Consider the following 10,661-nt stretch of genomic DNA (forward strand, 5'->3'; position numbering starts at 1 on the left):
GAGTCACCATCCTGCCTCGCTTCTCTCAGTGATGAACTCATGATACTGAAGGGGAAATCGGTCTAATTTCAAGACACTTTTCCCGCTACAGTTTGGAGACAGCTGGTGCTACTTTTCCGCTTGTCTTGAGAAAATTTGAAATATATGTACTTTATGAAGTGGTGGGTATTTACGACAGCAAAGGAACAAGTCTCTGTTTGTTGGTTGGTAACTAACAGCAAAAACTGCAAACGAAACAAATCTGTGGTACACAAGGAGAAGTTTTTTTCAGGAAAATGCATAGTGAGTCACCTTTTCGCCCACAGCGGGCTATTAAAGGCTTCGGTTTCCATGTCAACTGGATGGCTTATGTAGTTTAAATGGACAGTAAAGGTGCATCATGGTAAGGTGAGAAGTTCCTATATGAGAGGAGAAGAAGAAATCAATTACAAGATGACAGAGGATTCAAACTGAGACGATGAGATCACATTATATAGTATGTCGAAGTTTGAACTAAAACATGACATATAATAAGTCGATATAAGATGGTATGTGAGGCTACACAATATGAGATACATGAGGCAAATTCACATGATTTACATGGTCAGAGATAAGATTACAAATTACATGAGATCACATGACATAACATGAGAAATGAGGGGTGAGATGGAGGAGAAGCACGACACAAAATGAAATGAGATTACATGACGAGATGAAAACGTGTAAAGAAATGAGATAACCTGAAATGGGAAATGAGGAAGACAAAACTGACAAGACATGAAATGAGAAACGAGAGAAGATTACATAAGACGGCGGGAGATGACATGGCGCAACATGAGATCATACTACATGAGATGAGACAACATGGCAAGAAAGTTGACCTGATATAACTCCAGACTGAGACGAGAAAGGGACGTGAGATATGGATTCATGAGATTACATGATTAAAAGATTATATGAGAAGAAATGAGTTAAAGCTACAAAACAGATTAAATTACAGAAATGGCGTGACATCACATGAGAAAACACGGCATGAGATGTGATGAAATGTGATGAAAACAAAATGTGGAGAGGAGGTTTCATGAAATTATGAGACCTCATGAACAGATACCATGAAACCTGACATGAGAACACATAACATGAGAGGACATGATGAAGCGATACGATCTAAAATGGAATCACATGAGATTTGCTCAGATGAAGAAAACATGGCACGAGATAAAGTTTCAGGAGATGACATGATAAACATGATGTTGTCTGAGAAGAGAAAACAGTATGAGATGAGATACAGAATCACATGAGATTACCTGAGATGAGAAATATAGCGTGATCTATCTAAATCTAGATATTGATGACTTGAGTTCCTACGACAAAATAGATTAAATTACATAGCATAACACGAGAATAGAGACCTGGAGTTGCCCTGACAACATGTAAGAAATAAAGTACAGTACCTTTAGTCTCAAAGTCACGGCTTTAGATGAGGTTTTGTGAGATCATATGTTATAAAATGTCATAAAATGAGATGACGTGATGTGATAATGGACAGAAGATGAGACGAGATTCCAGTTGACGAAGTGGCATAAGAAGAGAGCTAGATGATAAAACATGGCATGAGATGACTTGAAACTGTTACACAAAATGATGTGAGGTAAGATGAGACAGTAACACATGAAGATCATGTGTTGCCACGACATAGTGTCTTTAATACAGAAGCAAAACATATTCGTCAACGCAGAGAAGTCAAGCATTATTCAGCACGCGTAGACGCAGAAAAGAACAGACGACAACAACAATTAAACCATAAAAAAAACATCATGAAAACTCATCGTCGTGTCTACGCAAGTGCACCAGCCCATGAGCGTGCATCTGTGCGTGAACAAGCCACTGGATTTATGGGTCAGGAGGTTTTGTGTTGGTGTCCTTCCAACTACAAGTTGTGGCAGTGAAGAGAGAAATCTGACTATTTCAGGAGATTGAAATCAGGCCTTTAAAGCGCTCTGCGGTGCCACCTCGGTCAGGGAGTTGGAGCAGGAGCGTCTGCGCGAGGGTGAGGAGTGGTTTTTACACGATCTGACAGTCTGTTTCTCAGCATGGTGCATTAAGTCGTGTTAAATATTTAGCTGCGCTGCCTTGAAACAGTCAAAATGGATGTTTACAGTCCTCGGTGGATTTCCGACCTCTTCTGGCCTGCCTCCTAGTTTCCCAGCATTCCCTCCTAATAAACAAGCCCTGTCAGAGCGTCTGCTGCGTTTACTTGGATTAATGAACGCAGGAGCACGCGGCTCGAGGAAGATGAGAAAGTGATGAATAAATGGTCCCAATGAGACATTAAGAGAATGTAAAGATGCAGAAACTTCTTTGACTTTTTATCTGCAAGTACACAAGATGAAGCGCCAAAAAATAAAGAAGGCGAGAAGATGTAATAATCATCCCTGAACAGATTTTAAACCAGATTGTCACTATTAAATTAAATTAACTGAGCCAGTAGGGTGGCCCAGTTTGCTAAAGTCCAATCTAAAAATACTCCTGCCTTATCAGCATAAATCACAAGCTGGTGCAGCCACGAATACGAGCTTCACGTCCCAAATAACTGAGATGATTTTAAATCTGATGAAAGACGAGAGTGAAATCTGGACTTAAAGTCAGACGACAAACACTGTCGTCTTCTTCAATTTCAGCATCATCATCAGTCACTGACACAGTAGCAACAGGAACTCTCACCATCTGAACATTTTTCTTCTATTAAAACACGTTTGTTGATGTTTCGGGTGCAAATTAGCCTCCGACGTGTTGTTTGTAAATGTGTGTGTGTGTGTTATGACTCTTTCTGTCTCCTAACATCTGCTCACTCCTCACACATGAAACATGTAGGAGGAAATCTGAATCAGACTCTTCATCATTACTTAAATGATGTTTTGGCAACACTTTGATTACATTACCATCACTGACGAGTCAGCATACAGTGGTGGAATGTGACAAAGTACATTTACTCAAGTACTGTACTTGAGTACAAATCTGAGGTACTTGTACTTTACTTGAGTGTTTTCTTTTCGTGCTACTTCTACAACACTTCATCTCAGAGGGAAATACTGCACTTTTCACTTCACAAATTAAGCTTTTTGGGGGCATTTCTCACAAGTTTTAGAATTTTTACAAACCAAACAATCAATCAATTAATGGAGAAAATAATAATGATAATAATAATGAATTGCGTTGTAACGTGACCGTCGTATTTCTACTGTTTTGCCGCCGTGATAACTTTACAGAGTAAAATCCTGTCTCATAGCGTTATAAAGCACTGCACAGTGTTCTGGTGTCTGAGAAGCCGGCTGGACCAGTTTATATATGACTTAAACTGACCTTTCTCAGATGTATCTCATCACCTCACTGGCTCTTTAAGCAGCACGCCCCCACCAATGCAGCGCCGGGTATTTTTTAAACTGAGAGGCCACTTCATCGACCATTTGTCTGACTTTCTGAACTTGAGTCTGGGCTGAAAAACACAGAGTAAGAACTGAGCTCTGAACCAGTTGTTCTTAATGATGGGAAGCCGTCGCAGCAACAGGGGAGGGTTCACAAAGCGACATGAGCCGCTGAAGAGTCAGTCTGCAGGCTGACACACACACACACACACACACACACTGTACACAGATCATGCATTCATGGCTGCATGTGTGGGCTCGCAGCTCCTCCAGCAGCATTATTTATGGCAGGCGAGTGGGAGGCTTCAGACGTTCTAATACGTTTCTTCATTGACGAGAAAAAAAGATTAAAAGCTTTTATCTCATTCATCAGACGAGAACATGACTTCCTGACTCTCATTAACATTATAAAAATGTTCCTTATAAAACATATGTACATGCGTTATATCCTCCTGCATTGATGGGAAAATCCCTACGGCCGTCGCATTTCCACATCACAGAGTGCTAATGTGGACTGAATCTCTTGTTTTTATATCGAGAATCACGAAATGGAAAAGATTAGCCTGAGGCAATATGGGATTAAAAGGCTTAATATACATACATTCATTACTTCATGGGGATTAAGGTGCAGGAGGACGGAGGAGAGGAGGAGAAACCAGAGACCACAGAGGAAGAAGAAAGATGATTGTGTAATAACTTTGGCAAGAAGAGAGGAGGGGAGAGGAGGAAACAAGGAGAGAAGAGAGAGGAAACAAGGAGAGAAGAGAGAGGAAACAAGGAGAGAAGAGAGAGGAAACAAGGTGAGAAGAGAGGAGAGGCAAGGAGAGAAGAGAGAGGAAACAAGGAGAGAAGAGAGAGGAAACAAGGTGAGAAGAGAGGAGAGGCAAGAAGGAAACAAGGAGAGAAGAGAGAGGAAACAAGGAGAGAAGAGAGAGGAAACAAGGAGAGAAGAGAGAGGAAACAAGGTGAGAAGAGAGGAGAGGCAAGAAGGAAACAAGGAGAGAAGAGAGAGGAAACAAGGAGAGAAGAGAGAGGAAACAAGGAGAGAAGAGAGGAGAGGCAAGAAGGAAACAAGGAAAGAAGAGAGAGGAAACAAGGAGGGAAGAGAGGAGAGGCAAGAAGGAAACAAGGAAAGAAGAGAGAGGAAACAAGGTGGGAAGAGAGGAGAGGCAAGAAGGAAACCAGGTGAGAAGAGAGAGGAAACAAGGAGAGGCAAGAAGGAAACCAGGAGAGAAGAGAGGAGAGGCAAGAAGGAAACAAGGAAAGAAGAGAGGAGAGGCAAGAAGGAAACAAGGAAAGAAGAGAGAGGAAACAAGGTGAGAAGAGAGGAGAGGCAAGAAGGAAACAAGGAAAGAAGAGAGGAGAGGCAAGAAGGAAACAAGGAAAGAAGAGAGAGGAAACAAGGTGGGAAGAGAGGAGAGGCAAGAAGGAAACCAGGAGAGAAGAGAGAGGAAACAAAGAGGGAAGAGAGAGGAAACAAGGAGAGAAGAGAGAGGAAACAAGGAGAGAAGAGAGAGGAAACAAGGAGAGAAGAGAGGAGAGGCAAGAAGGAAACCAGGAGAGAAGAGAGAGGAAACAAGGAGGGAAGAGAGAGGAAACAAGGAGGGAAGAGAGAGGAAACAAGGTGAGAAGAGAGGAGAGGCAAGAAGGAAACAAGGAAAGAAGAGAGAGGAAACAAGGTGGGAAGAGAGGAGAGGCAAGAAGGAAACCAGGAGAGAAGAGAGAGGAAACAAGGAGAGAAGAGAGAGGAAACAAGGAGGGAAGAGAGAGGAAACAAGGAGAGAAGAGAGAGGAAACAAGGAGAGAAGAGAGAGGAAACAAGGTGAGAAGAGAGAGGAAACAAGGAGAGAAGAGAGGAGAGGCAAGAAGGAAACAAGGAAAGAAGAGAGAGGAAACAAGGTGGGAAGAGAGGAGAGGCAAGAAGGAAACAAGGAAAGAAGAGAGAGGAAACAAAGAGGGAAGAGAGAGGAAACAAGGAGAGAAGAGAGAGGAAACAAGGAGAGAAGAGAGAGGAAACAAGGAGAGAAGAGAGGAGAGGCAAGAAGGAAACCAGGAGAGAAGAGAGAGGAAACAAGGAGGGAAGAGAGAGGAAACAAGGAGAGGCAAGAAGGAAACCAGGAGAGAAGAGAGAGGAAACAAGGAGAGGCAAGAAGGAAACCAGGAGAGAAGAGAGGAGAGGCAAGAAGGAAACAAGGAAAGAAGAGAGAGGAAACAAGGTGGGAAGAGAGAAGAGGCAAGAAGGAAACCAGGAGAGAAGAGAGAGGAAACAAAGAGGGAAGAGAGAGGAAACAAGGAGAGAAGAGAGAGGAAACAAGGAGAGAAGAGAGAGGAAACAAGGAGAGAAGAGAGGAGAGGCAAGAAGGAAACCAGGAGAGAAGAGAGAGGAAACAAGGAGGGAAGAGAGAGGAAACAAGGAGGGAAGAGAGAGGAAACAAGGTGAGAAGAGAGAGGAAACAAGGAGAGAAGAGAGAGGAAACAAGGTGAGAAGAGAGGAGAGGCAAGAAGGAAACAAGGAAAGAAGAGAGAGGAAACAAGGTGGGAAGAGAGGAGAGGCAAGAAGGAAACCAGGAGAGAAGAGAGAGGAAACAAGGAGAGAAGAGAGAGGAAACAAGGAGGGAAGAGAGAGGAAACAAGGAGAGAAGAGAGGAGAGGCAAGAAGGAAACAAGGAGAGAAGAGAGGAGAGGCAAGAAGGAAACAAGGAGAGAAGAGAGAGGAAACAAGGTGGGAAGAGAGAGGAAACAAGGAGAGAAGAGAGGAGAGGCAAGAAGGAAACCAGGAGAGAAGAGAGGAGAGGCAAGAAGGAAACAAGGAAAGAAGAGAGAGGAAATAAGGAGAGAAGAGAGAGGAAACAAGGAGGGAAGAGAGAGGAAACAAGGTGAGAAGAGAGAGGAAACAAGGTGAGAAGAGAGGAGAGGCAAGAAGGAAACAAGGAGAGAAGAGAGGAGAGGCAAGAAGGAAACAAGGAAAGAAGAGAGAGGAAATAAGGAGAGAAGAGAGAGGAAACAAGGAGAGAAGAGAGAGGAAACAAGGAGAGAAGAGAGAGGAAACAAGGAGGGAAGAGAGGAGAGGCAAGAAGGAAACAAGGAGAGAAGAGAGAGGAAACAAGGAGAGAAGAGAGAGGAAACAAGGAGAGAAGAGAGAGGAAACAAGGAGAGAAGAGAGAGGAAACAAGGAGAGAAGAGAGAGGAAACAAGGAGAGAAGAGAGAGGAAACAAGGAGGGAAGAGAGGAGAGGCAAGAAGGAAACAAGGAGAGAAGAGAGAGGAAACAAGGAGAGAAGAGAGAGGAAACAAGGAGAGAAGAGAGAGGAAACAAGGAGAGAAGAGAGGAGAGGCAAGAAGGAAACAAGGAGAGAAGAGAGAGGAAACAAGGAGAGAAGAGAGAGGAAACAAGGAGAGAAGAGAGGAGAGGCAAGAAGGAAACAAGGAGAGAAGAGAGAGGAAACAAGGAGAGAAGAGAGAGGAAACAAGGAGAGAAGAGAGGAGAGGCAAGAAGGAAACAAGGAAAGAAGAGAGAGGAAACAAGGAGGGAAGAGAGGAGAGGCAAGAAGGAAACAAGGAAAGAAGAGAGAGGAAACAAGGTGGGAAGAGAGGAGAGGCAAGAAGGAAACCAGGAGAGAAGAGAGAGGAAACAAGGAGAGAAGAGAGAGGAAACAAGGAGGGAAGAGAGAGGAAACAAGGAGAGAAGAGAGGAGAGGCAAGAAGGAAACAAGGAGAGAAGAGAGAGGAAACAAGGTGAGAAGAGAGGAGAGGCAAGAAGGAAACCAGGAGAGAAGAGAGAGGAAACAAGGAGGGAAGAGAGGAGAGGCAAGAAGGAAACAAGGAGAGAAGAGAGAGGAAACAAGGTGAGAAGAGAGGAGAGGCAAGAAGGAAACCAGGAGAGAAGAGAGAGGAAACAAGGTGAGAAGAGAGGAGAGGCAAGAAGGAAACAAGGAAAGACGAGAGAGGAAACAAGGAGAGAAGAGAGAGGAAACAAGGAGGGAAGAGAGAGGAAACAAGGAGGGAAGAGAGAGGAAACAAGGAGAGAGGAGAGAGGAAACAAGGAGAGAAGAGAGAGGAAACAAGGAGGGAAGAGAGAGGAAACAAGGAGAGAAGAGAGAGGAAACAAGGTGAGAAGAGAGAGGAAACAAGGAGAGAAGAGAGAGGAAACAAGGTGAGAAGAGAGAGGAAACAAGGTGAGAAGAGAGAGGAAACAAGGTGAGAAGAGAGAGGAAACAAGGAGAGAAGAGAGAGGAAACAAGGAGAGAAGAGAGAGGAAACAAGGAGAGAAGAGAGAGGAAACCAGGAGAGAAGAGAGAGGAAACCAGGAGGGAAGAGAGAGGAAACAAGGAGGGAAGAGAGAGGAAACAAGGAGAGAAGAGAGAGGAAACCAGGAGAGAAGAGAGAGGAAACCAGGAGGGAAGAGAGAGGAAACAAGGAGGGAAGAGAGAGGAAACAAGGAAAGAGGAGAGAGGAAACAAGGTGAGAAGAGAGGAGAGGCAAGAAGGAAACAAGGAAAGACGAGAGAGGAAACAAGGAGAGAAGAGAGAGGAAACCAGGAGAGAAGAGAGAGGAAACAAGGAGGGAAGAGAGAGGAAACAAGGAGATGAGAAAAAACAAGAGGAGAGGAGGAAACGAGCACTGGAAGAAACACAGAGAAGAGGAAACAAGAACAGAGGAGACGAAAGAAGAGGAGGAAAATGAAACAGAGGACAGGAGAGGAGGACACAGGAGAGGAGGGGAGGAGAAAGAAGGAGAGAAGAGGAGAAAACACAAGAAGGGGGAGAGGAAGAGAGCAGAGGAAACAAGAGAGGAAAAGGAAAGGAGAAGGGAGCAGGTGGAGGAGATGAGATGAAAAAAGAAGAGAGGAGAGGAGGAAAGGAAAGAGGAGAGGAAGGATGGAGGGATGGTGAAATAATAAATACTGCAGTGTGAAAGAGAAGAGAGAGACGTGGAGATGAAGAAGACAAGACACTTTTCTCTGCATCGAGATGGAAAAGAGAAAAAAAATCAGAGAGGAGGCGGGAAGAAAGAGGAGGGTGCTGCCTCTGCAATGATTTGGCAGAAGCAGAGAAAGAGGAGACACAGCGGGGGGGGGGGGGGAACAGAAGGAGGGGAAGTGTGTGAACTCCAGAATAAAAGCGTGAAGAGAGTGACAGAGAGAAGACACGACTCAAACACTCAGCAAAATAAAAGAACCAGAGTCGGAGCGGACGTCCTAAACTCAACACTGACGCTCCCGCAGGAGGTGGAGCGCTCCGTTAACTACACCCGTCAGGTAACAACAGCAGGCGTGGTGAGGCACATCTCCAACACAAGAGTGCTGTCAAAGCATTGGAATGACTTTTTAAAAACAAATAAGCAAAACCTGAATCAAATCTATCAAGAAGAAAAACATATTCAAGAAAAAATGAGAGAAAATGAAATAAAAAAACAAATAGAAGAGACCAGAAATACAGTTCGTGCAGTAACGAGTTGGAAGTAAAAGTGCTTTTAATTTAGATTTTAAAGTGACTAAAGTTGGGGAGCAGTGATGGAAGTTAATGTACAATGTAAAGTACATTTACTCAAGTACATCTTAGAAGCAAATGTTGTACGTTGTACTTCACTCCAGCTGTAGTTACAAAAGAAAAACAACAACGATCAGCTTCTAAAATACGTTGCTCAGGAAGAAGCCGGTGGTTCTCAACCTTTTTGACCTCTTCCAATAAAACTGTGTCGGCTCGCTCGGCTTGGGTCAGATATAAAGAAATGAAATGGGACGCTCACATGAAGGAGAACTGAACTGGAGGAGCTCCTCACAACTGGTAGAGGGTTTTGAGGACAGCAGGGACAGATTATAAAATACATGAAGGAGTAGTTGTCTGGAGACACACTGCTGCAGAGTCTCGTTGGTGTCTGGTGTGTGTGTGTGTGTGTGTGTGTGTGTGTGTGTGTGTGTGTGTGTGTGTGTGTGTGGGAGGGAGGTCATTCCCGAAATTAGCATTTCAAATCATTGTCTCGAACTACACATTTGTGTTTTCACTATGTTTATTTAATTCCCCCAATTAGTGATTTGTGCCCTCAAAGCACCTAACTGTTCCCCAGAATGAATTATTTATCCCCCTGAATTAAATCGTACTCTGAGACTCACACAGGTTTGCTGGGAGGATCTCAGGTTCCAGTGCTGGTGAGTGAGCGCATGGCGCCCCCTACAGGACGATACCTGCAACTACAGCTCAGTGCTCAGTCAAGTTCACGTTCAGAAACCACCAACATGTTAAAATGTCCACTAAGAAATATAATCCCACTCGTTTAAAACATACAGCTTTTAGTATTTGGATTTGGATAGAGAAAACTTCCAGACAGGATGTTGATTCAACCAATCAGCTTCACTGTGACAAAAGACTGAAGACAAAAAGAAATAGTCCCGGCCCATAACTCCCAGTAAAAGCAATAAAAGTGTCACTTTGAATGAACGAATGAAACAAGATACAACATGTTGATTAGGGAGCTTTACAGTTGTGTTTTCGAACTTTAGACAGGCTAGCTGTTTCCCCCTGCTTCCAGTCTTTATGCTAAGCTAGGCTAAGCACGTCCTCATCTCACTCTGACAGAAAGCAAACGTCCATAATGTTGAACAATTCACTTTAGAGATAGCTAATAAGAGTTATCACAGCAGATGAACTAAACTGGGTCACGATGTCCATCTGACGGTGAGACGTGGACGTGTATATGAACAGAGTGAAAAGCTAAATGTGCACAGAGCAGAGGGGGTGGGTGGGTGATGAAGGGGGGGGTAATCAGCTGGATTATCAGCACTGTGGGCTAATTAGTCATGACAGCGCTCTCAGTGTGTCACTGCCTTTTTATTAAGAGCTCTGAGCCAAATGTGCAGTGAGGCGTTGAGAACCTTCCAGTAATTATACCGGACCAGGCGCAGGGGAAAGTGGACGTGTCCTTTAAGAAAACTTCTTCTTCGCTGCGAGCTGTCAGCGTTTTCTGCTCGACAGGTGATGCTAATTAGAAAAATGGTTACCAGCTCCACGAGCACACCTTCACACCTCCACCCACACTCCTAATTACAACCCCTACTGTCTCCAACACAGGACCTGGACTTCTAACTTATACAGTTATCATCTTTGAAGAAGACTAAATATCAGTGCTCTGCTTTCAGGTGATATTTGGACAGTTACACATTTTTCACATTTGTCTCTGTGCGACGCCACGTTTGACTTCAAATGAAGCAAAATCGACTTTTAGCTTCATCCATTTTACAGTATAGAACTACAGAAAAGAT

This window comes from Enoplosus armatus, chromosome 15 (assembly GCF_043641665.1).
Source record: "Enoplosus armatus isolate fEnoArm2 chromosome 15, fEnoArm2.hap1, whole genome shotgun sequence".
NCBI classification, from domain to species: domain Eukaryota; kingdom Metazoa; phylum Chordata; class Actinopteri; order Centrarchiformes; family Enoplosidae; genus Enoplosus; species Enoplosus armatus.